Source organism: Phoenix dactylifera, chromosome 14, assembly GCF_009389715.1.
Source record: "Phoenix dactylifera cultivar Barhee BC4 chromosome 14, palm_55x_up_171113_PBpolish2nd_filt_p, whole genome shotgun sequence".
In the NCBI taxonomy this organism is placed as follows: Eukaryota; Viridiplantae; Streptophyta; class Magnoliopsida; order Arecales; family Arecaceae; genus Phoenix; species Phoenix dactylifera.
The window spans coordinates 12545359-12572350 of NC_052405.1; the positions used below are offsets into that span (position 1 = coordinate 12545359).

Here is a 26992-nt window from a genome sequence, read left to right on the forward strand (position 1 = left end):
TACTTTGAAAGTATATTTTCCTTTAAAACAAGGATAAATGAACAAATAAATATCAATAATAATTTAGGGACTAGTTCTAGCAGAACCAGATTTAGAGAAGAAGAAGAAGAAGAAACTCTAGAAGAAGTAAAAAAACTAGAATTGAAAAGAACTTTGGAGAAGATTACTACACATTCTTAATAGAAGACTCTCCTACTTCTTTAGGGGATGCCTTGAAATCTCTAGATGCCCCCTTCTGGAAAGAAGCAATAGATAATGAAATGCAATCCATAATTCAAAACCACACTTGGAAATTGGCAGACCTACCCCCAGGAAGTAAACCCATAGGGTGTAAATGGATCTTTAAGAAGAAACTTAGGCCAGATGGAATTGTAGACAAATATAAGGCTAGGTTAGTAGCTAAAGATTTTACTCAAAAATCTGGGATTGACTTCTTTGATGTTTATGCCCATGTAGCTAGAATCACTACCATTAGGATCCTTATTGCCTTGGCTTCCATTCATAAGCTAGTTATACATCAAATGGATGTCAAAACCGCTTTATTGAATGGGGACCTAGATGAAGAAATCTACATGGACCAACCCGAAGGTTTCATTGTCCCAGGTCAAGAGAAAAAGGTATGTAGGTTGATTAGATCTCTTTATGGTCTAAAACAAGCCCCCAAATAATGACACCTTAAATTTGATGAAATAATCCTAACTAATGGATTTAAAATTAATAATAAAAATGAATGTGCATATTATAAAAAGAAGAATAACAAAATCATAATCTTATATCTATATATAGATGATATCCTAACTTTTGGAACAAACTTAGAAATTATTAATGAAGTAAAACAATTTTTATCTCTAAAATTTGATATGAAAGGTTTATTAGAAGCAGACCTAATCCTTAATACTAAAATCATGAGGAATGAAGATGGAATAATTTTGTCCCAAAGCCACTATGTGGAGAAGATTCTTAAAAAGTTTGACTACTCTGATTGTCATCCTGTATCTACTCCCTATAATCCATCTCTTCATCTAAAGAAGAACTTAGGTGATCCAGTTAATCAAAGCTTGTATGCCCAGATCATTGGTTCTTTAGGATTTCTTGCAAATTATACCAAACCGATATTGCATACTCTGTGAACCGACTGAGTAGATATACTCACAATCCTAATAATGATCATTGGACTACTCTAGAAAGAATTCTCAGGTACCTTAAGGGTACCATATCTCTGGGATTACACTATTATAGTTATCCTGCTGTTTTAGAAGGCTATAGTGATGCCAACTGGATCAGTGATACAGTTGACACCAAATGCACCCCTGGTTTTGTCTTCCTTTTAGGAGGTGCAGCTGTATCATGAAAGTTTACCAAACAAACTGTAGTGGCTGGAGCACCATGGAATCTGAAATGATTGCCCTAGATACCACTAGCATTGAGGCCGAGTGGCTTAGAGATCTACTGATAGATTTGCCTCTTGAGACTTCACCATTGCCTTCTATATCTATTCATTGTGACTACAGATCTGCTATAGATAAATTCAATCAAGAAAAGGCAAATGTGAAAATGAATAGGCACTTGAAAGTGCGCCATAAATCATTGAGATACAAATTAAAGATTAACTTGATTGCACTAAATTTTGTAAGATCCGAAAGGAATCTAGCTGATCAGCTTACCAAAAGATTGTCTAGAACAGTGGTTCTAGAGTTGTCGAGGGGGATGGGGCTAAGCCCATAAGTAAAGTCACCACGGTGGTAACCCAACCTGAAAAGGTTCAATGGGCAGAAACAAGCTAGATAGGTGACTAATGAGGAGCACTATTTATTTTTCCCATCCCTAGGGCAACAGTGCTCATAAAAAGCAAGGGTTAGGTTGAGTTTTTACTCTTAATGAATCCGAGACCCATGAGGCAGGGTACCTACTTGCTCGTACCATTTTTAGGATTTACCTATATGCGTATAGTCGTGAGGCCGCGATTGTGGGAAGTGGGTTGTTCCCTAATAACACACAGAAAGAGATACCTGCGCATGGCCGTAAAGCGCAAACCCGCTTCGAGCATGTTCACGCTATATTATGTGTGCTATTGATAAAATCTGAGCCATGGACCAAGGTTCAAGGCATAGTCCACCTTGGCTCCACAGAGATAATCAATTGTCACTAAGTGAAGGTTCAAACCGAAAAGTACCTACACTTATTACATAATATAAGATACTCAGCACTTTATTTTGATTTTTTAATTTTATTTTGATTTTAAATTTTTTAAATATTTAATTTATGTGGAGGATTGTTGAATTAAATTAAAAATTTTAAAATTTTGGAAACTAAATTAGTCAACGACCAAGTGGCAAGCATCCATGCACAAGCAAGGGAGCAAACATGGAAAAATTCCCAAAGAAATCAAACCATGACAAGTGTCATGCATCCAGCACAAGAGCAAGAATGGAAAGGCCCCTCGAAGAAGGAAGGAAGCATGAACGGCCAAGATGCAATAAGCCGAAGAATCAAAGAAGCACAAGAAGATACATCATCAATCCACGGGAGGGGAATCTTCTTCTTTTGACATGCCTGAGCCTATATCAAGGGCTCTAGGGATCATTGGGAAGAAAAGAAATAAAGAAAATTTTTCTTCTCCTCATAATTTTTCTAAGTTTCTTTTGAGGTATCTGCAAGCGTGAACGTGCTCTTCTTTCTTCCCTGGAGGCGCACTGATGGGGAAGACATGGTTCTGTGACAAGCCAATTTAGGTATCATGATATAACTATTGTAGACGGCACAATTTAGGTTGTTAGTGACAAGCCATGCACTTGTGTTCTCATTAAGATTGGGAAAGAAGATATGTGAGGTTAGCAATAATCATAGGCATCAAATGAAGACATGGCCTTCCATTCAATTTTTTTCTTAAATTTTTTTCAAGAAAATGTTGAATGGTTAGCTTGATTCATGTCTACGTTAAAAGCTTATGATTTATATCAAACAAGCCCACCTTCTACACACAAATCTTAGAATAGGCTCACATTTAAATAGCTTTCTTTCTCATTAGATTCGCGTGGTTCGCGGCATGGACTTCATCCCCAATTCGGTGGCCAGGTCTCTCCATCCTTAGACAAATTTTCCGTTCACCCACTTGAGCACCCAAGTTCATACTCTTTCATTGTAGCCGGTCCCCACAGACCGCATGTCGTTTTGAGAGGGTGTGCGTTTGATTGTCTATCGTATTGGTTGGTTTTATTATTAAACCTTTTTTCTCATTTGCCTCATCGCCCGCGTAGGATTGTTTGATGAGGATTTCATTTCGTTGTCTCGCGGTGCAGGACAAATCCGCTCCAAGTCCATACCAGATGGCACTCATCTATCCATCTTGGCTATATATTCGATGGGCCCCACCATCGAAGTAGGTTAATTAATCAGTCCGCGAGTCACCATAATAACGCTAAAAGCTCCTCTTTGTTTTTATATGGCTAATATATTTGTGGAAATTAATGACTAATCTCAATCTAACCTAATTCCAAAAATGCCCTCAGCAAGCTGGCTTCTGCTGTGAGGCATATGTTATACACTCATAAGGGTTAAAGTTTGAACTATCATATGTCTAGCTTGTACATGTATATTCTGTTTAAAAAGAAATATCATTGTACATGATAATTTTCTCGATTCTTTTTTATTTTTTAAACTTGCTCCCTTGCCTCATTTCATTTTTGAATGAGTTATGAGGTAATTTACCAATATTTGAATTATGCCAGACCTGGAGGTGCGGCTCTCCAGGTCAAGCATGTTTTCAGAGAGGCGAATAGGGCCGCTTACTAGGTTGTTTCGTATGTGGCCAGTCACTCCGGAGGCACTTTGTGAGGTAGAAATGAGGCAGGGGTGGCTCAATATATTTGAAGGCCTCAGGCGAACTTATTAAAAGGGATCTTTTTTTTCTTTCTGAATTGTTTTTGAGACCTTTCCAGTAGTGAGCCGACTTAAAGCGAACTTACTAACAGATCATTTTTTTCCTTTCTGTTTTGTCTTTGGGGCCTTTCTTACGGTGGGTCTTTTTTGAGCCGGAGCCTTAGTCGCCTAAGGATTGAGCCAACCCTAGAAGAGAAGCTGCTCAGAGCACTCTAAAATTTATTTATTTATTTTTATTTTATTAAATATATTCGTACTATAACAATATGATTCACCTGCTTTAGTGAAGAAAAAAAACACACACACGTACACAGTATTTCACAAATGAAGCCCGTTTTTATATGTGGTCACAATGGTTTTGGAGGTATGACGGCGTTAATGGGCTAAGCTCGCTTGAAGACACGGGAAAGGTCATATCGCCCTCTTGGTCACCGGGGCAACTAATGATCACAAGCTAGCTTAGCCTTTTTTGGCGTAGAGGTGCGTCCATCACGTGCTCCAAGCGGGAGTCTTGCTTCTTGTGGGCTAAAGCTGGGGAAGTTCAGGTGGACCTGCGCCTGCCGACATCAATTAAGAGGACGAGGGAGATTGAGAAGCTCCCTTCGTGTAAGAATCATGGGCCCACATCTAGGCAAGAAATGCTAGATTGCCAGCTAGGCACGTAGGTGAAGTCCCGGATATTTTTGACAAAATCCTCTCCCTGAGGCTGGCAAAAGAGCAAGTTATTTTTATCATTAAAGAGAGAGAGAGAGAGAGAGAGAGAGATTGAGTTTAACCTGAACTTATGCTCAATTTTAGTTCATTTTAGTTAAAAGTGAGCCACAAAACTGAACTGACATTTGAGCTTGATTCGGATTGGTTTAAAATATTACTATATATATAAATAAGAGCTAGATTTGGCTGCACTCGAGTGAATCTCCATTCATCCAATCAGATCTAAATTGAATGGTATAATATTTCTAAACTGCTTACATATCATAAATTATGCTTCAAATAATAAAAAAACAGAATTTAAATAACATGAAGTTATATATATTTACTTTTGATGACTTGATGCATGGGTTAGAAATTTATGTATATAATTTTGAGGTAGTAAATTGCATCCAATGACTTGGATCACCGATATAGAACCTCTATAATCGAATATATATTTGACTGAATTTAAATAGAGATCCACTTGAGTATAGCTAAATCTAGTTTATATAAATATCATTATATATGGCATTGGTTTCGGTAACTTTTGTTCTTATGAAATCTGTCACAATATTGGACGGTAGTCATTGACCTAGAAAAGGGTAAAACTGATGCCTTTGTTATTTAAATAATTCAATTGGTTAAGATATCTAATTTTTCACCATGCTAAAAGAAAGAAATTAGAACTTCTCTGTTAATTGCTTTTCACTTCTCCTTTAATCTAATTAATGAAGGCCTTGTTGGACCTAGCTGCTTCTCTCCCTCCCTGCTTTTATTAGTTTCTCTTTTCCTAAATGTGATATCTGGTAAGTTCACTGAAGCATATATAGAAGAAACATACACAGTTTTCTTGATGCCCACCATGGGCACAAGAGACAGAAATTGATAGCTCTACTCCCAATTCAGAGATCTTCAAAGCATTATAGGTATTTAAAAGATTAGGTGAAGGTATCAAAGTCCTTTCTATTACAGAGTAAGAATGGGTTTAAGAACAGTTAAATTTTATGGTAAAAGACTTCTATCCTCATCTATCCTGAAGTCTAATTCGGAACATGGAGATGACGAAAAAGAAGAAGATCAGAAAAAAAATTACAGAAAATGGACCTGTTAGAATGATTTTTTTTTTCCCTTGAACTTTTTTTTCTCTCCAAAACATTTGCATCTATGGTTTTGACTTATGTAAAGATCTATCATGAGTGGAAAGAGGAGCACCTAAGAAGACAAGCCTCACTTTTTCATTTATTGCATTAGAAGTCGCCCCCCTTATGCAAGGTACCGACAGGCTCCAATAAATACATGTTACCGACAGACTCCAATAATTAATTGTCACACTTCAACCAATATATATGAACGACTTAGGAAATTAACACTGATGCGAAGATACATAATTATTTCATAATTTTAAAAATTAATATAGATTATATAAAGTAGAATGTATTCTAATTACAAGATTAAAATATAATCAACATAATTATTTTATATTATATAAATAAAAGTTTTTAGATGACAGTAAACTCTAACTAGCTTCCTTAAATTAGATGTCCATTAGCAGCTTGAGCTATCTAGCTTCAGAAAACGTATTTGTGGTGCTAGTTGAAGAAAGTACCATCCTAATGTAGTGAAATAAATAGCCTCATTGGCTTGCTTGTTAGATACTGAACAGAAGATGGTGATGTAGATACTAGAGATGAATGTTACATGGCGGATAGTGGAATGTGGGGAAGGGATTTAATGTGATGTGGATTGGATTCCTAGTAGCTCCAAGGCAATAAATTAGATACAAATGCAAATATATTGCTTGAATTTGGAATGTCGGAAATCCCTTTAATGTCCGGGCTCTATATGTTTGGATTGGCAAGTTTGACTGATTTCATTCACGTCTAACTAGATTGAGTCTGATTTTGCAAAATTCTAATGGGGCCTAGCTAGAAAAGGGATGCTTCATATTAAACCCAATGTTAAACAAGAGAATTTATTGATGTAATAATGTTTTTTTTTTCTTTCTTGTTTTTGCATGCGTTTATGCATGCACATGCATATTTATCTCTATGTTTCCATAAAGAAAAGGAGGGATTTTTCGTGCCTTGTTTACGTATACAAAATAGGATGATATGTAAATTATTATAATTTTCTTTTTTATATTGGATGATTTCAAGTGAAATAAAGGAGTTTGCATATTACTATGGACAATCGAGCACAAGGGATATAAAACATGTACATAACCTGAGATAGGCTTGCATGAGATTTTAGATGTAGGATAAGCAAAGTGAAATTACGTGGATGCCTTTAGCTCATGCGGAGGTGAAATGCTATAATAATATTTGTTCCTTCTCTTTTTTTTCTTGTGTACTTGTCTTAAAATATAGAAAACTAGAGCTAATCATGGGCTCAACTTGGATACAGAAAATATCAAATTTTAAATATCTGTTCCGTTACCCCATTCGGTGGAGACGGCTCAGAATCTGATTCACGTGTTGAGAGCTTCTTTGCAGAGCCCGTGTTTTGTTGAGGCGGGCATCATGCTGCCACATTTGACTTATCATATTTGGTTGGATAGGAATGCTGGCCTATTTGAGGGTAGGAGGTGGTCTTCGAGCATGGTGGTGGATCGAGCTGTGCTACATGCAGGGGAGATCACCGCAGCCTCTGCTTGTTTCACTTCTGGAATGGCCAGGGACATCTGGGATACTCTTTCCGCTGTTATAGCGCCCAGATTCGCCTTGTTTCTTGGGTACCCCCACCCCTTGGTCATCTCAAGGTGAATTTTGATGGTAGTCGGTCAGTGGATGGTGTCTCTGGAGGTGTAGAATTTGTGATCAGAGACTGTGGGGGCAGACTGATAGCCGCTGGTGGTCGTCGCACTCCAGGACTCACCATTGTTGAGCAGAGCTGCGTACTGCTTGGAAGGGCTTATCATATGCGAGGAGGATTCTCGGTGCCGCTCGGGTGCATCTCGAGGGAGATTCTTCGGTGGTGGTCGATTGGATTCAGGGGGTGGACAGGTACGGTGATGGTCATCCACTCATCCTTGAGACCAGGAGACTGGCTCAGGAGATGGGTGATTTTCATGCTATACATGTGTATCGGCAGGCGAACAGAGCAGCTGACTAGGTCGCCTCCTATATTGTCCGGCACTTGGGAGAGTTTATTGGGACATCAGTAGCTGATAGTCCCACTCCGTTGTTCTCTTTACTTTCTTTTGATACGACTAGATGTACTCAAGTTAGAATTATATGAAATGCCGTTTTCACCAAAAAAAAAAAAAAAAGGCTCGACTCGAAGCTCGATAAAAAATGAATAGAATTTAGGCCCAAGGTCCGACTTATGATTAGCTCTATCGAGAACTCTAGGCCAACCATAATTAGCTCGTGATCCTCCCGCTTGTCCACAATTCAGATCAAGTCTACTACATCATAAACGCCTTCAACATCATATAATACTTAAGTTAAAGAACAAATTGAACTAGTTTCGAGGGATCATATATTAGTTTTCTAATTGTAATAGAACAAATGATACTGAGAATATATGTTGGTTAAGTTCCCTCTTTCCTTAATGAAAATAATTAGAAGCTTAAAAAAAAAAGGGCAAAGAAAAAGACATCTTAGGCAAGCCGTTGGCGAAGAAAAAAGCCCATTGATCCAACAGCAAGCCCACAAAGAGGAAGCAAGCAATCAAAGTTGTATTATCGACAAGATCTGGTCTTGAGCTCAAACCTAACCTCGTTCCCAATGGAACAGATTGACACACGTCCCTCGCAAGCCCCCTTGTTATCTGACTCGATTTAGTTGTCTATGGCACAGCAGTGGATCTAATTTACATAACCATGCAATGCTAGATCAGCTGAAACACCTGCCATCAGGCTACAAAATAGGTATTAAAAAAGGTGGTCCCGGCCCATGAGAGGTTAGCAATTGAGCAACGAATACTTGGAGTTAGGGCTGCAAATGGGTCGGGTTGAACTGGAACATGAACATGGAATACTTAGAGTTAGGACTGCAAATAGGTCTGAGTGGACTGGGGCATGAGTACGGAACACTTGGAGTTAGGGCTGCAAATAAGTCGGGTTAGACTAGGATATCCTTAATCCCGACCCGACGTAGTTTCATGTATGGATCTTAACATTAGACCTGGATCCAATTCGGTAGATGATTGGGTCAAATCAAGTCGAATTCATGAAAAATATTTTAGATCCAATAGATCGTTCAGACAGAGTTGGGGTCATGTATGGCCTGGACCTAACTTAAAATATTTGGAGCTGGGTCAAGTCCTATTTGGGTTCAACCCTACATTTGTTTACTAACAAGATCTCATGAGAAAATTTTACGTTTATTTTTGAATCAAATTGAATTTTGACTCCCATAAGCTTATTTACTAATATGGTCAAAACTCCATAAATTAAAGTTCATCTCAAATTGCAATCTATCTCAAATAGCTAGCCTTGCTTAATGTAGTGAGATTAGTTTGAGCACTTTTTTTAACAAAATAATAATAATAAATTGGAATACTTTCTTAGAGTCATTTCAGGTTGGTCAGGACAGGCCTGAAATATAGAATGGGTCTTATATTTGAATCCCGACCTGGCCGTAGGTCTTCAAGAATAGATTGGGCCGAGTCTAAATAGTTGGGTTGGGTTGGATTATGGGCTAACCAGACCCATTTACAGCTTTACTGGGAGCCTGGGAGTGTCTAGTTCTATAAAATATCATAGAGAAAATGGTCAACATATCACATTCGCAATAACTGTTGCCGTTCCCTGAATTACATATTTTTTTTAACTACAGTAATAATCAAAAAAATTATTATTTCAACTAGAAATTAGGCACCCATACAGTTATTCCTTTGATAGATTGAATGCATGGAAGGGTGGACGGTGAGAAAATGATAAAGCTTATAGAATAAAATATAATGATCTTTAAATTGGTTGTGACGAACTAGTTGGTTTATCCATCTAAAGAACAACTTTAATTTGACTAATAATTTCAACAGAAAGGAGGCAATGACAGTGCAAATAACAGGTCTTATCGTCTTAAATCAACATCAGCTAGGGAATAAAAAAGAAAGTGTTCTATTCCCTTCTTGTTATTCGAAATAAATGCTTCTTAGAACACAGATGGAATATAAACTGTGCGCTAAGCGATCGTATCAGCTGGTTTGCCCGAGTGGTTAAGGGGGAAGACTTAAGATCTTCTGCACACAAGTGCGCATGGGTTCGAACCCCATAGCCAGCAATTTCGAGTCACTTTTAGTTTAAAGATCAACCGATCAGCCTTCTATAGTACAAAGAACGTAACTTTTTTTTTTTTTTTTTTTTCTTTTAGAGAATTGAACAGCTGATCAAAATCACATAAGTTAATAGCGAGAAAAAGGACACCACACCTGTTGCTGGAAATTGGACCCGGGGGCCGCCGCGAAACCAGGGGAGGAGGAGCTCCGCTGCCGGGAGGGCGGACGGCGGTGCGCCGGCCGACTGCGTCCTCCATGGGGATGAGAGAGCGGAGAAGAGTGCGTCCTGTCCTGTCCTGCAAAAAAACGGTGGCCGGGCTCTCCGGCGCCGGCCCTCCGATGCTTAAGTCAGAGGGGGCCAATATGTGGAGAGAGCAAGGAAGAGATATGTGAAGAAAATAAAGAGAATATTGTGTTCAATTGTGTCTGTGCTGTCTTCTTCCTTTTTTCTTCCCCCCCTTTCCTCTTTCCTCCCAGGTTCTCTTTTATAGAAGGGTATTATGTTACCTGGGAGGTGACAGGGGAATTTGTCTTCTTTGTGATAATTGGGTACGATTTGGCCCATTAATGGCGTAGTGGAGAATAAGGCCGAATCAGGCCGGAGTCAGGGAGTTGTCGTGGGTGACCAGACCCGTTGGAGTGGTTGAACCGTCGGCCGTAGTGGGCCTGGGGTTCGTAGACGGTAAGTGCATTTATTACCGAGTGAACCGGCGGTCAGGGAGAGCCATATGCTTTGATGGTTCAGCGATCCGGAGATCGTCTTGGGCCGTGTTCATTAAATGACTGAGTGCTCCGGAGACTTGAGTGGGTCTCGTGCATTAATGATAGATCGTGCCAAAATACTTGCGGAGATCTTGTGCCTTGACGGCTCAGAGATGGCGGCAGGTGGCAAGTTGTAGTGGAGTCGTGTATATAGCCGTCAGATCTTTAAAAGGTTAGGCGGAGATCGAGTATTTGGTGAGGGCATTGGCTCGGCAAGGATGCCGAGCCGAGCTGATCGCCCAGCGGGGCGCCCTGTGGCGGGGTTGCTTCTAGTACTTCTGGTCGGCGCCCTTTGGGCGAGCGCCTTCTAACCGAGCGCCTCTACTTGGCGCTTTGGTTGGGCCTCTTCTGATCGGCGCTCTCTTAGCTGAGCACTCTTCTGTTCGGCGCCCTTTGGTCGAGCGCCTCTACTTGCCGGTATTTCCCTCTGGTCGGCGCTCTCTAACCGAGCGCCTTCCTGGTCGGCGCTCTTTCGCCGAGCGCCTTTCTGGTCGGCGCTCTTTGGCCGAGCGCCTCCGTGGCAGTATGACTTGGGTTTTCCCCCCAACACTACCCTCCGACTTCCGAGTTCCAGCTGGCTTCCAGCTTGAGCGCGGGAAGTAGCTTTAGTTGGGTCATTTCGGATTCCGAAAATTTTAATTTATTGCGCGTTTTAAATTATCGAGCGCTTTGAGGTGCCTTTAATAGGCGGCATCTCCTCCTTTTCGAAATATCTCATTATTGGGATGCTTTCTCCGAAGCGTCCTCGCGTCGTTGGCTCATGATGGGGCCGCACGATCCGATGGGGCGCTTCGGTGTCCGAAGCGTCAACCTGAGTTAAATGCGGCGCTCTGTCTTTCGGGCCGACGCGTGTCGTAATCCAAACGGGATGCAGCGTTTTTCTCGCTGATCCGGGCCGTTGGGAAGGTCTATATAAACTCTCCCCTGGCCTTCCGTCCTTTAATAGGCGGCGTCTCCCCTGTTTCCTCGATTAGGTCGAGGTTGCTTCTGAGTTGCGAAGAGTTGGAGCTGGCATCGTGATACTCAACTCTTGGAGAAGGAAGTCGATCTCTAGTGGAATGACAGCCTCCGTCCCATATGTCAGGTTGAAGGGAGTCTCGCCGGTGGGGACGCGGAACGTGGTCCGGTAAGCCCACAGGACATTGTATAGGTCTTCGACCCATTGTCCTTTAGATTTGTCGAGCCTGGCTTTGAGCCCCTGCAAAATAGTACGGTTTATTACCTCTATTTCTCCGTTCGTCTGAGGGTGCGCGACCGAGGTGAAGCGGTGGTCAATGCCAAACTCGGAGCAGAATTCTCTGAAGTGAATGTTGTCAAACTGGCGACCGTTGTCAGAGATAAGGATGCGAGGGAGCCCGAATCTACAGATTATAGACTTCCAGACAAAATCCCGCATCTTCTGCTCGGTGATTCGGGCAAGGGGCTCGGCTTCCACCCACTTTGTGAAATAGTCGATGGAAACTACCAGGAACTTCCTCTGTCCGGTGGCCAGTGGAAACGGCCCTAGGATGTCGATTCCCCACTGGGCAAAAGGCCAAGGGGAGCTGATTGAAGTCAAGGGAGCCGAGGGCTGGCGTTGAACGTTGGCGTTCCTCTGCAATGGTCACATCTTTGGACGAAGTCCACAGCATCCTTCTGGAGTGTCGGCCAATAGTATCCTTAGCGTAGAATTTTATGGGCCAATGCTCGTCCTCCCAGATGATTTCCACAAATTCCTTCATGGACCTCGCGCATGGCGTAATCAGCCTCCGTTGGGCGAAGGCATCTGAGGAGGGGAGATGTGAAAGATCTCCGATAAAGCTTTCCCTCATGCAGTATGTACCGGGTGGCGGAGCGCTTTATTCGGCGAGCTTCTCGTTCATCAGTGGGGAGGACTTCGTCTTGCAGGTAGCTGATGAGTTCATCCATCCAGCTTGGCTCGAACTCAGTGCAGAGGGTCTGCTCGGGCTCGTCTGTACTGGGCTTTTGGAGATACTCCAGTACGGCCACTTTGGGGAGCTCGCTCATGCGAGAGGACGCCAGCTTTGATAGCTGGTCGGCCCTGAGATTCTCCGACCTGGTAACATGTTGAATGTGAAAAGAGTCCAGGGTCGAGGCGAGATCCCGTACCTTCCGAAGATACCTCTGGATGGTCGGGTCTCTGGCTTCAAAGTCGCCCATGATTTGGTTGACGACGAGCTGAGAATCACTGAAGGCCTTCAAGTCCTTCACTCCTAGCTCTTTGGCTAGCTTGAGCCCGGCGACAAGCGCTTCGTACTCCGCCATGTTATTGGAAGCAGGAAATTCGAGGCGCAAGGCTTGCTCGGCGACCACCCCCTTCGGGCTGGTGAGGATAAGTCCTGCTCCGCTACCCCCCGAGTTTGAAGAGCCATCGACATGCAGGGTCCATGTCAAACTCGGGGTCGGCTCCGTTGGTGGCTCAGGTTCAGGCTCGGCCTCGTCTGGTATGGTGCACTCGACTATAAAGTCTGCGAGCGCTTGTGCTTTGATCGCCGGTCTGGGTCGGTACTCGAGGTCGAATTCCCCGAGCTCGATGGCCCATTTTGTGATCCGGCCCGCACGGTCTGATCTTTGCAGGATTTGCTTGATCGGCTGGTCGGTCAGTACGGCCACTGTGTGGGCTTGGAAGTAGGGTCGGAGCCTCCGAGCTGAGATGACCAGAGCATAGACAGTCTTCTCCAGTTTGGAGTATCGGGTCTCGGCATCCCTCAAGATCCGACTGGTGTAATATACTGGCTTTTGGAGCTTACCCTCCTCTCGGACCAGGACCGAGCTTACTGCTACAGGGGAGACAGCTAGATACAGGTAGAGGAGCTCACCCTGCTGAGGCTTGGTGAGCAGGGGAGGGGAAGCCAGAAGATGCTTGAGCTCCTCAAAAGATTGCTGGCACTCGTCCGACCACAAAAAGTTCTTCGGCTTCTTGAGGGCTGCAAAAAATGGAAGGCAGCGCTCGGCCGAGCGGGAGATGAATCTCCCAAGAGCTGCAACTCGGCCTGTGAGCCGTTGTACCTCCTTGACCGTCCTGGGAGGCGTCATTTCTTGAAGGGCTCGGATCTTTTCAGGAATGGCTTCGATTCCCCGTTGCGTAATGATGAAGCCGAGGAATTTGCCGGAGGTGACTCCGAATGCACATTTGGCTGGATTGAGCTTCATCTGGTACTTTCGGAGTGTGGAGAATGCTTCATTGAGGTCGGCTATATGGTCTTGCACCATCTTGCTTTTCACCAGCATGTCATCTACATAGACCTCCATGTTTCGGCCTATCTGGTCTTTGAAGATCCGGCTGACCAGCCTTTGATAAGTTGCCCCGGCATTTTTTAAGCCGAATGGCATCACTTTGTAGCAGTAGGTTCCCCCGTCGGTGATGAAGGCTGTCTTTTCCTCATCTTCTGGCGCCATGCGGATCTGGTTGTATCCGGAAAAGGCGTCCATGAATGCCAGCAGCTCATGACCCGAGGTGGAGTCCACGAGCTGGTCGATGCTAGGAAGTGGGAAGCTGTCCTTTGGGCAGGCTTTATTCAGGTCGGTGTAGTCCACGCACATACGCCACTTTCCGCTGGCTTTCTTGACGAGGACCACATTGGCGAGCCACTCCGGGTAGGATATCTCCCGGATGAAGCCAGCTTCAAGGAGCTTGCCGACCTCCTCGGCTGCTGCTCGCTGCCGTTCAGGGGCGGCGCCTCGCTTCTTTTGTCGCACGGGCTTGCAGGTTGGCTTTACTTGGAGCCGGTGGACCACGATCTCCGGATCTATCCCCGGCATGTCTGCAGGCGACCATGCGAAAACGTCCATGTTGTCTCGTAAGAAGTCGACGAGGCGACCCCTCTCACGCTCGTTGAGGCCAGAGCCGATCTGCACGGTTAGCTCGGGAGTGTTCTCTCGTAAAGGAACTTGAATTAGTAACTCACCAGGCTCTACCCGCTCTTTCTGAGGGTTGACCCATGCCTCGATGACCTTAGTCGAGGGCTGGCCAGTTGCTGGGACGGGCACCTTGACTGGTCGTTTTGCCTCGTGGGTCGCCAGGTAGCATCGCCTTGCCACCATTTGGTCCCCTCGAACTTCACCGACTCCCTGGCTGGTGGGGAATCGCATGAGCAGGTGGCGGGTCGAGACCACTGCTCGGAGGGCGTTGAGACCCGTCCTTCCGACGATGGCATTGTAGACTGAGGGCAGGCGTATCACGAGGAAGCTCATCCCCACGGTACTTTCACGGGGGGCGAGCCCGGCTGTGACCAGAAGGTCGATCTCGCCCTCCACTGGGACTGAATCCCCAGTGAATCCAACTAACGGAGCATTCATCCTCCATAGCTGCTCATTTGTCATCCCCATTTTACAATATGCATCAAAATACAAAACATTCGCCGAGCTTCCATTATCGACCAAGATGCGTTTTACATCAAATTTATTTATGATCATGGAGATGACCACGGCATCATCATGGGGAGTTTCGACTCCCTCTAGATCATCATCTGAAAAGGAGATGGCTTCAGAGGCGCGCAGGCGCTTTGAGGAGGTTTCTTCCCCCGGAGCTTCTCCAGCCGAGGCCCCGCCTCGGATGGTGTTGATGATGCCGGCGATGGGCCTGTTGGCATTTGAACCTTCAGGCTGTGCAGCTCCTTCGGCTGGCTTCTTCTCTTCACGCCGGCCTTGCACGAACCGATCGAGCACCCTTCGGCGGATGAGTGCTTCGATCTCATTTTAGAGCTGATAGCAATCCTCGGTATCTTGGCCGTGATCCCGGTGGAAACGGCAATACTTCCGGGGATCACGCCGGATTCTGGTATCTTGTTTCGGAGGTGGGAGCCGGATGCAATCCCGACTCTCAATCTCCATGAGGATCTCAGCCCGAGGGGTATTGAGGGGAGTGTAGTTTTCATACCTCCCTTCGGGTGCATGGGCCCGCAGTGGGAACCTCGGGCGGAGTGGTGACCTTTGCTGTGGCGGTCCCCTCAACCGGGGTAGACTCTTCGGGCGGGGCGGATTCTTGGCTCGTCGCGGAGACGGGCTTCTGAGCTGGCCGTGCTCCTCGCGGCGTCTCTTCTTGGGGTTCTGCTCGGTCCCGCCCCGCCTAACAGCCACGGCTTCTTCAGCCTTGGCGTACTTCCGCGCCCGAGCGAACATTTCGGTGAGGTCCGCGGAGAAATTCTTCTCGATTGAGAAGAGGAACCTGTAAGACCGGGCTCCAGTCTTTAGCGCTGACATGGCGATGGACTGGTCAAGCTCCCGGACCTCCCATGTTGCGGCGGTAAACCGGTCCAAATACTCCTTAAAGGATTCTCCCTCCTTCTGTTTGATATCAAGGAGGGAGTCCGATGTCCGCCGCTGGGGCTGGCTGGCGGCAAAATTGCCAGCAAATTGTCTGCCGAGCTGCTCAAAAGAAGAGACAGTACTCGGCTTCAGCCTGGTAAACCAAAGCCGGGCTGGCCCTCGGAGTGTTGCCGGAAAAGCCTTGCACATCATGGCCTCCGAGGCTCCTTGTAGGGCCATTAAGACCCGGTAACTTTCCAGGTGGTCAAGGGGATCAGCCTTGCCGTTGTAAGGCTCCACCTGAGGCATCTTGAACCGTAGTGGAACCGGTTCATCTTCAATCTCCGGAGAGAAGGGCGACTTCGTAGTGAACTCGAAGTCGCCATCACGTCCTGATTTTCTTTCGTGGAGTGCCTGGATTTGGCGCTCCAGCTTCTCGACCTTCTTGTCGAGTTCGTCATTCTGGAGAACCGCTGCAGCAGTTCGTTCGGGTGCAAGTTGCCCTGGAACTAACTCAGCTTCTGAAGGTTGTGGCCAGCCTCCGTGGCCTCTGACTGGGTGCTCCCTCCAGCGGGAGGCCTGGACTTGAGAGTCCTGGCCTTGAAGAGGAAGTCCGCTTGTAGGGGGCTCCGGTTGGACTGGAGCCGGAGGAAGCGGTGCCGTTGGGATGCCCCTGGGTTGCAAGCTTTGGATAGCGGTAGCCAAGGCTTGCACCTGTTGCACCAGAGCATCAAACTGCTCCGTCCGAACTTGAGGGGTTGACTCGGCCGGAGGCGGCGAGTTTTGGACAGAATGTTCAGGACTGGGTGGAGGACGTCGAGAGGCATTGGAAGCCCCTTTGCTTCTTAGCTTCATGGCAGCGACTCGGGCCCTTCCTCTAGCGCCAACTGTTGCTGGAAATTGGACCCGGGGGCCGCCGCGAAACCAGGGGAGGAGGAGCTCCGCTGCCGGGAGGGCGGACGGCGGTGCGCCGGCCGACTGCGTCCTCCGTGGGGATGAGAGAGCGGAGAAAAAGAGTGCGTCCTGTCCTGTCCTGCAAAAAAGCCGGTGGCCGGGCTCTCCGGCGCCGGCCCTCCGATGCTTAAGTCAGAGGGGGCCAATATGTGGAGAGAGCAAGGAAGAGATATGTGAAGAAAATAAAGAGAATATTGTATTCAATTGTGTCTATGCTGTCTTCTTCCTTTTTTCTTCCCCCCTTTCCTCTTTCCTCCCAGGTTCTCTTTTATAGAAGGGTATTATGTTACCTGGGAGGTGACAGGGGAATTTGTCTTCTTTTGTGATAATTGGGTACGATTTGGCCCATTAATGGCGTAGTGGAGAATAAGGCCGAATCAGGCCGGAGTCAGGGAGTTGTCGTGGGTGACCAGACCCGTTGGAGTGGTTGAACCGTCGGCCGTAGTGGGCCTGGGGTTCGTAGACGGTAAGTGCATTTATTACCGAGTGAACCGGCGGTCAGGGAGAGCCATATGCTTTGATGGTTCAGCGATCCGGAGATCGTCTTGGGCCGTGTTCATTAAATGACTGAGTGCTCCGGAGACTTGAGTGGGTCTCGTGCATTAATGATAGATCGTGCCAAAATACCTGTGGAGATCTTGTGCCTTGACGGCTCAGAGATGGCGGCAGGTGGCAAGTTGTAGTGGAGTCGTGTATATAGCCGTCAGATCTTTAAAAGGTTAGGCGGAGATCGAGTATTTGGTGAGGGCATTGGCTCGGCAAGGATGCCGAGCCGAGCTGGTCGCCCAGCGGGGCGCCCTGTGGCGGGGTTGCTTCTAGTACTTCTGGTCGGCGCCCTTTGGGCGAGCGCCTTCTAACCGAGCGCCTCTACTTGGCGCTTTGGTTGGGCCTCTTCTGATCGGCGCTCTCTTAGCTGAGCACCCTTCTGTTCGGCGCCCTTTGGTCGAGCGCCTCTACTTGCCAGTATTTCCCTCTGGTCGGCGCTCTCTAACCGAGCGCCTTCCTGGTCGGCGCTCTTTCGCCGAGCGCCTTTCTGGTCGGCGCTCTTTGGCCGAGCGCCTCCGTGGCGGTATGACTTGGGTTTTTCCCCCAACAACACCATATTTATTTATGTAACTTAGGAGGGCCTTTGTATGTTATATTGTGTAGCACAAATGCTTCACTTACTTGAAGATGACTTGTAGGGTATGATCAATTGAAGGCTTTGAAGTTTGATGGCTATTAGATGATATCAACGTAAAAAATACAATAGAAACCATCAAAATCACATCACAATAGGACCATACGCAAGTTTAATAACAAAAAAGGGCATATGTTATTTATTTATGTAGCTTGGGAGAGCCTTAAATATTGTCTCATGGCTCAAATTTTCACTTGAAGCTGATTTGTACATCGTTATCAATTGAATAAATGATCCAAAGAAAAAAAGTTGTTGATCTTTGGATACATTGATTTAGTTTTAAAAAGAAAATTGCCAAAGTTGATTGAAAATTCTTACTAATTTTATGTCTTAATGAAGGCTTGAAGTTAATGGCCATCTTGATTGTATCAATTGATCAACCTTCTACTATAAAGAACGAAATTGTAACCTTTTTTTCTTTTAGATAATTAGGCAACCGGTCGAAATCACATAAAGTCAATAGCGAGAAATAAGGACACCGCCTTATGTATTTATGTAGCTTAGGAGGGCCTTAAATGTTATCTTGTAGCTCAAAAACTTCACTTGAAGGTGATTTGTAGGCTATTATCAATTGAGCACTTAGAGGTTTGATAGCTATTAGATGGTATCAATGTATCAGCCTTTTAATATAAAGAACACAATAATAACCATTTCTTAGAGAAAATTGAATAGCTATTCAATCAAAATCATATTACAATAAGACCGCATGTTATTTTAATAGCAAAAAAAGGCACCATACTTTAATTATTTATGTAGCTTGGAGGAAAAAAATATTTACAATTATAGGAATTGTAATCTAAATTATTTGCATTACCGTAATTACTTATGCAATTATTGTTGCTATACTTTAGGGCTGAGAAGCGGTCAGAGAACCTGCTGAGATTTCAAACCCTAAAACTTTCATATCTACTTAGCCTTTTTTTTTTTAATTATTGATAGAAGAGCATTTTGTCCGTACAACAAAAATATTACTTATTCCTCAAAACTAAACATTACCATGACAAAATAATCTCAGACTTATCCATCAAACCAAATGCACAAAACTTAAATTTTGTGGAACAAACCTACTCCTTCAAATTTATTCGAATAACTTTTTTTTATTGCTCCAAAACTTATTCTGCAACCAAAAAGCAGCCTAACTATCAGATATTCTGTTGATAAAAAATAGAAAAATGCTACCCAGTCTGTCATAGAAGTCAATGACTGATTAAAAGCGATAACCCAATCTCATGGAACATAATTATAAGTTTTTTCTCTTTTAGATAATTGAACAACTTGTCGAAATCGCATAAAGTGGACAGTGAGAAATGAGGACATCCTCTTATTTTTTTATGTAGTTTGGGAGGGCCTTAAATGTTATCTTGTAGCTCAAATACTTCACTTGAAGGTGATTTGTAGGCTAGTATCAATTGAGTGCTTAGAGGTTTATTAGCTATTAGATGGTTAATAGTTATTAGATGGTATCAATGTATGAGCCTTTTAATATAAAGAACACAATAATAACCATTTCTTAGAGAAAATTGAACGGCTGTTTAATCAAAATCATATTACAATAAGACCATACATTAGTTTAATAGCAAAAGAAGGCACCATACTTTATTTATTTATGTAGCTTGGAGGAAAAAAAATATTTTCAATTATGTAAATTGTATTGAAATCTAAGTTATTTGCATTGCCATAATTATTTATGCAATTGTTGCTGCTATATTTTTTTATTGGGCTGAAAACCCCAAAACTTTCATATCTACTTAGCCTTTTTTTTTTTTTTCTTTTTTATTGATAGAAGAGCATTTAGTCCATCCAACAATAATATCACTTATTCCTCAAAACCGAACAATATCATGACAAAATAATCTCAAACTTATCCATCCAACCAAATGCACAAAACTTAAATTTTGTGGAACAAACCTATTCCTTCAAATTTATTCAAATAACTTTCTTTTATTGCTCCAAAACATATTTTGCAACCAAAAAGCAGCTTAACTATCATATTTTCTATTGATAAAAAATAGAAAAATGCTACCGAGTCCAACATAGAAGTCAATGACTTATTAAAAGAGGTAACCCAATCTCATGGAAGTAATCAGATTCACCAAATAATAAAAATATATTGCTTGATCGAAAGCAACAATGATGGTACCACTGTTAGACTATAATAGGTGAATGAAAAAATAGGCTGCAAAATGACCCACTTGAAAAGGGTGCTTTTTAGAAGAGGTATGTCTCTTCAAAAGAGTTACATCTTTTCATTGCATCTTTGTATGGATGCATCTTTTCATTGCATCTTTGTGTGGATGCATCTTTTCATTTAAAAGACATGACTATTAGCATGAAAGATATAACTATTCATAGGGATGTGTCTATTCATTTGAATAGAAAAGACATGTCTCTTCACTTGGTGTCTATTCTGAAAAGTCACCATGAACTCTATAAATAGAGCCTTCCTCCAACCATTCTAAAAATGGAATTTTTCCAATTCATCTAGTTCTCTCATTCTAGAGTTCTTAGAGAGCATAAGTGAGTTCATTCAAAGAGAGTACAAAAACTCAGTTTTTGGTTCGCCGTACAAACAAATTGGTGTGCTCCTTTTGTTTGTGAAGATCATTGTATCCTGGGAGGCAGACGCTCACGAGATCCAAAGCACCTGTGTGGAGGGCGAAATCTGTCTTAAGGACATAGTGTCAAACACTAGCCTTGATCTAACATAGTTGAATCTTCATTTGAGGTCAGATTTATTTATTCATATATTTATTATTTAATTTATTTTACAAATTCACAATACACACAGACAACAATCTTAAGACAGATCTCCACTTTTTATATTGTGTATATTGTGATTTTGTGTTTATTTAATTTTTTGCAAATAGTTTTATATATACACTTTTTAATTCTGTTTGCAAAATTTGTTCATTGTTGGTTTGCATTCACTTGACAAACTAAATTTTGATATTACTCATTCTAATTTGAGATTATTCATTTATTTAGTAATTAGAGATGGCTTTAAGTTCAAGCAATGTGGTGCCTACCGCCATTCCCATTGCCTCACATGTGAGCCATGGAGAGAAGCCCGAAAAGTTCAATGGGAACGATTTCAAAAGATGGCAACAAAAAATGTTGTTCTATCTCACAACGTTGAATCTTGTGAAGGTTCTTCGTGAAGAGGCTCCTATTCTTGCCGAGGGTGAAGAGAGTGCTCAAACTATGGCCGCTGTAGAAGCATGGAAGCATTCTGACTTTCTATGCAAAAACTACATTCTTAATGGATTGGACAACACATTATATAATGTGTATAGTCCTCTCAAGTCGGCAAAGGAACTATGGGAATCCTTGGACAAGAAGTACAAAACGGAAGATGCTGGAACAAAGAAGTTCGTTGTGGGCAAATTCTTAGACTACAAAATGGTCGACTCCAAGGATGTCATAAGTCAAGTTCAAGATCTCCAAGTGATCATCCATGACATTCATGCTGAAGGGATGATACTAAGTGAATCTTTTCAAGTGGCTGCAATTATTGAAAAATTACCACCACTTTGGAAGGATTTCAAAAATTATCTCAAGCATAAGCGCAAGGAGATGAAACTTGAAGACTTGATTGTTAGATTGAGAATTGAAGAAGACAATCGAAATTTTGAGAAAAAGATTGGAAACCATTTCATGGAGTCCAAGGCTCATGTGGTGGAAGAGGGACACAAGACCAACAAAAGAAAAAGAAAGAATAATGATCAACAAGATACCAAGAATGGCAATAGAAAGAGGTTCAAGGGAAATTGCTATGTGTGCAACAAACCTGGCCATCGTGCTAAGGATTGTCGCTACCGAAAGGCACATGAGAATTTCAAGAAAAAATCTCCACAAGCTAATATAACCGAGGTGGATAAGCTAGCTTCGAATGTTGCAGAATTAAATTTTTCTGCTGTCATATCTGAAGCAAATTTGGTTTCCAATACCAAGACATGGTGGGTAGACACTGGGGCTACTCGACACATATGTTCTGATAAGAACATGTTCACCTCCTATGAAACAGTTAGTGGTGAAAAACTATTCATGGGTAATTCTGCCACTTCAAAAGTTGAAGGCAAGGGCAAGGTTATATTGAAGATGACTTCGGGAAAAGAACTTACTCTAAACGAAGTGCTGCACGTGGGTTTTTGAGTCTGACAAATTTGTACTCACTAAAAGTGGAATTTATTTAGGCAAAGGGTACATGAGCGAAGGGCTCTTTAAGATGAATGTAATGACTATTGTACCATCTATTAATAATAAGAATTTATCTTCTGCTTATATTATTGAGTCCTCAAATGTGTGGCATGGTAGATTAGGACATGTTAACTTTGATACTATGCGTAGATTGGTAAGTTTAGATTTATTGCCTAAATTTGATATTGATACTAGTAATAAATGTGAGACTTGTATAGAATCAAAACTAACAAGATCCTCTTTTCATTCAATTGAAAGAAGTACTGAACCTTTAGAATTGATACATACTGACATATGTGATTTGAAAAATGTTCAAACTAGAGGAGGAAAAAAGTATTTTATTACTTTTATTGATGATTGCACAAGGTACTGCTATGTGTATTTACTTAGAAGCAAAGATGAGGCATTAGATATGTTTGTCCAATATAAGGATGAAGTTGAAAATCAACTTAGCAAAAGAATTAAGGCAATTAGAAGTGATAGAGGTGGTGAATATGATGCACCGCTTAATAAGTTCTGTCAAGAACATGGCATTATTCACCAAACTACTGCGCCTTATTCACCTCAGCAAAACGGTGTTGCTGAAAGAAAGAATAGAACTCTAAAAGAGATGATGAATGCTATGTTGATAAGTTCAGGATTACCTCAGAATTTGTGGGGGGAAGCTTTGCTTTCTGCAAATTACATACTCAATAAGTTACCCCATAAGAAAACAAACAAAATCCCTTATGAAGCATGGAAAGGTAGAAGACCTTCCTACAAATATTTAAAAGTGTGGGGGTGTTTGGCTAAGGTATTAGTTCCTACTCCCAAAAAGAGCAAAATAGGACCTAAAACCATTGATTGCATATTTATTGGATATGCAAATAATAGTAGTGCTTATAGATTTCTTGTGCATAAATCTAATATTTCTGAAATACATGTCAATACAATTATTGAATCTAGAAATGCATCATTTTTTGAGAATATTTTTCCATGCAAAAATATAAGTGATACAAGTTCTCATAAAAGAACTTATGATGTTGCAACTAGTGATATGGATCATGAGTCCATTGAAAAAGAAAGAGGCAATGAAATTAGACGCAGTAAGAGGGCAAAGACTGCAAAGTCATTTGGTCCCGATTTTCTAACATATTTATTAGAAAATGAGCCTCAAAGCTTCAAAGAAGCAATGTCCACTCCTGAAGCACCTTTTTGGAAAGAAGCTGTTAATAGTGAAATTGAATCCATTATGCAAAATCACACCTGGGAATTGGTAGATCTTCCACCTGGAAGTAAACCTTTGGGTAGTAAATGGATTTTCAAGAGAAAAATGAAAGCTGATGGATCAATTGATAAATACAAGGCTAGACTTGTGGCAAAGGGTTACAAGCAAAAGGAAGGTATTGATTATTTCGATACCTACTCGCCTGTTACGAGAATAACATCCATTCGTATGCTAATTGCTATTGCAGCATTGTATAACCTTGAAATACATCAAATGGATGTTAAAACAGCTTTTCTAAATGGTGATTTAAATGAGGAGATTTATATGGAACAACCTGAAGGTACCATTGTTCCAGGACAAGAAAAGAAAGTGTGCAAACTTGTTAAATCCCTGTATGGATTAAAACAAGCACCTAAGCAATGGCATGAGAAATTTGACAAACACATGATCACAAATGGATTTAAAATCAATGAATGTGATAAATATGTTTATGTCAAAAATGATAGCCAAGCCTATGTCATTGTTTGCCTCTATGTGGATGATATGATCATTCTGGGTAGTAATAATGAAATCATTAAAACTACCAAGAGAATGCTATCCAATAAGTTTGACATGAAGGATTTAGGTGTTGCAGATGTTATATTAGGAATTAAAATTTCTAAAACATCTGATGGACTTATATTATCTCAATCTCACTACATTGAGAAAATACTTGAAAAGTTCAACAAAGAAGATAACAATGTAGCTAGAACACCTGTTGACATAAATCTTCATTTAGCCAAAAATACTGGAGAGTGCATTTCTCAAGTGGAATACTCTCGTATAATTGGTAGTCTAATGTATGTCATGAATTGCATTAGACCCGATATAGCATACTCAGTTAGCAAATTGAGTAGATATACGAGTAATCCTGGAGTTGATTATTGGAAGGCAATTATTAGAGTGCTTAGATATTTGAGATACACTCTAAACTTTGGTTTGCACTATACAAGATATCCAGCTGTACTTGAGGGATACAGTGATGCAAACTGGATATCTGATACCAAAGATACAAAATCCACAAGTGGTTATGTATTTACACTTGGTGGTGGTGCCGTGTCTTGGAAATCTTCTAAGCAAACATGTATTGCAAGATCCACAATGGAATCTGAATTCATTGCTTTAGATAAAGCAGGAGAAGAAGCAGAGTGGCTTCGATATTTTCTAGAGGATATTCCAATATGGCCAAAACCTGTGCCAGCAATATGTATACATTGTGATAGCCAATCAGCAATAGGAAGGGCACAGAGTAATATGTATAATGGTAAATCTCGACATATCCGTCGAAGACATAATACCATAAGACAATTGCTCTCAAATGGAATTATATCGATAGACTATATAAAGTCTAAAGAGAATCTTGCGGATCCGCTTACTAAAGGTTTAACTAGAGAGCAAGTAAATTGCACATCGAGGGGAATGGGATTAAAGCCTAAAATTAAAGAGTCATCATAATGGCAACCCAACCTAGTTGACTGGAGATCCCAAGATCTAGGTTCAAAGGGACAACCAAATTATGTGTGGCTTAACATAAGCACTAGGGAGACAAAATCTCCAACCTATTCCTAAGATTAACTAGTGCTGCCTGCAGCGTTTATAATTAAGGGTAAGCTTCGCTTTTAATGAACTCTTATATCTTGAAAATCTAAGTGGGATATAGCAGGATATTCCTAATAAGAGTCACCTATATGAGTGTGAAGGGGCCGCTTCTATGAGAATTTTTATAAGGCTGAATTCTCTAGAGCACTCATGAATACCAGGAGTTGTTCAGGGCCAAAATGAACACAATCATGAGAACTAACTGTGTTAGAAAAGAGACTTTGTGAAGTCTATTTGATTCGATTTACTTAATCAGCTGAATAGTTCAAGACATCTTGTTCACTATTTAGCCAGTAAATCCGATAGCCTTTCACTAGAGAAGGTTCAAGGCCAAAAGCTACCTATCTCGATGCAGAATCTTTTCGCAATGTACTCTCTTAAGTGTCTGCATTAACATTTACATGCATTCAGCCAATTTTCTATTCATGTGGGGGATTGTTAGACTATAATAGGTGAATGAAAAAATAGGCTGCAAAATGACCCACTTGAAAAGGGTGCTTTTTAGAAGAGGTATGTCTCTTCAAAAGAGTTACATCTTTTCATTGCATCTTTGTATGGATGCATCTTTTCATTGCATCTTTGTGTGGATGCATCTTTTCATTTAAAAGACATGACTATTAGCATGAAAGATATAACTATTCATAGGGATGTGTCTATTCATTTGAATAGAAAAGACATGTCTCTTCACTTGGTGTCTATTCTGAAAAGTCACCATGAACTCTATAAATAGAGCCTTCCTCCAACCATTCTAAAAATGGAATTTTTCCAATTCATCTAGTTCTCTCATTCTAGAGTTCTTAGAGAGCATAAGTGAGTTCATTCAAAGAGAGTACAAAAACTCAGTTTTTGGTTCGCCGTACAAACAAATTGGTGTGCTCCTTTTGTTTGTGAAGATCATTGTATCCTGGGAGGCAGACGCTCACGAGATCCAAAGCACCTGTGTGGAGGGCGAAATCTGTCTTAAGGACATAGTGTCAAACACTAGCCTTGATCTAACATAGTTGAATCTTCATTTGAGGTCAGATTTATTTATTCATATATTTATTATTTAATTTATTTTACAAATTCACAATACACACAGACAACAACCACATGGTACATATGTCATCCAACAGTATATTTAATCTATGAGTTTGAATCCTCTCCACTTCTGATGACCCAAAGATTGATTTAAAGATTGATTTTGATGATCACAAAACCTTGAAGTATAAATACTAATGTTTGTGTTGCAAGGAGAAAGATATTTATTTTGCAAGGAACATAGCAAGTTGGAAAAACACAAGAAGGCCTCCAAAGCTCTCAAGAAAAGTTGGAAGAAAGCTACAATTTATTGGCCCAAGTCTCAAGTTCAAAGGATTCAAATTGGAGGAGCAAATTCAAAGGAAAATTCAAAAGAATAGTCTTCGAGTCGACTCCTGAGGAATTCGAGTCGACTCCGATGCTTGTCGAGTTCACTCCAGAGTAGAACGAGTCGACTCCAGGGAGTAACAGACAGAAAGACAGAAAAGATATTTTGGACCCTGAGAGGCGAGTCGACTCCTAAAAAAACTCGAGTCGACTCCTAAAAAAACTCGAGTCGACTCCAATAGCTGGCAAGTCAACTCCTAAGGAAAACAAGGCAAAAGTCAGAGAGCGATTTTCGACCCTGAGATTCGAGTCGACTCCAATGGTTGGCAGGTCGACTCCAAAGAAAGCATGAGTCGACTCTGAGCGGAACACAAAGAAAAAGTCAGAGAGCATTTTTGGGACTCTGAGATTCGAGTCGACTCCCGCAGTACGCGAGTCGACTCCGAGACTCCGCGATCATCAACAGACAGAAGATCAAGTTACTGCCTCTGAGATTTGAGTCGACTCCCAGACATCTCGAGTCGACTCCAAGACAGCTTCACATCAAAAGGCAGAAGACCAAGTTTCGGAAACTGAGAGCCGAGTCGACTCCGAGGAAATTCGAGTCGACTCCAAGACTGGACGAGCCAAAAGACAGAGGATCGGAAGTTCGGGCTCTGAGATTC

The 26992-nt window shown here is 42.1% G+C and overlaps 1 non-coding gene across 1 annotated transcript; it reads left to right on the top strand.

The window, feature by feature from the left end:
• The first annotated feature begins 9717 nt into the window (after window positions 1–9717).
• TRNAL-UAA lies at window positions 9718–9800 on the top strand. Its single transcript has one exon. It is a non-coding gene; the product is annotated as a tRNA-Leu (tRNA).
• The last annotated feature ends 17192 nt before the right edge of the window (window positions 9801–26992 follow it).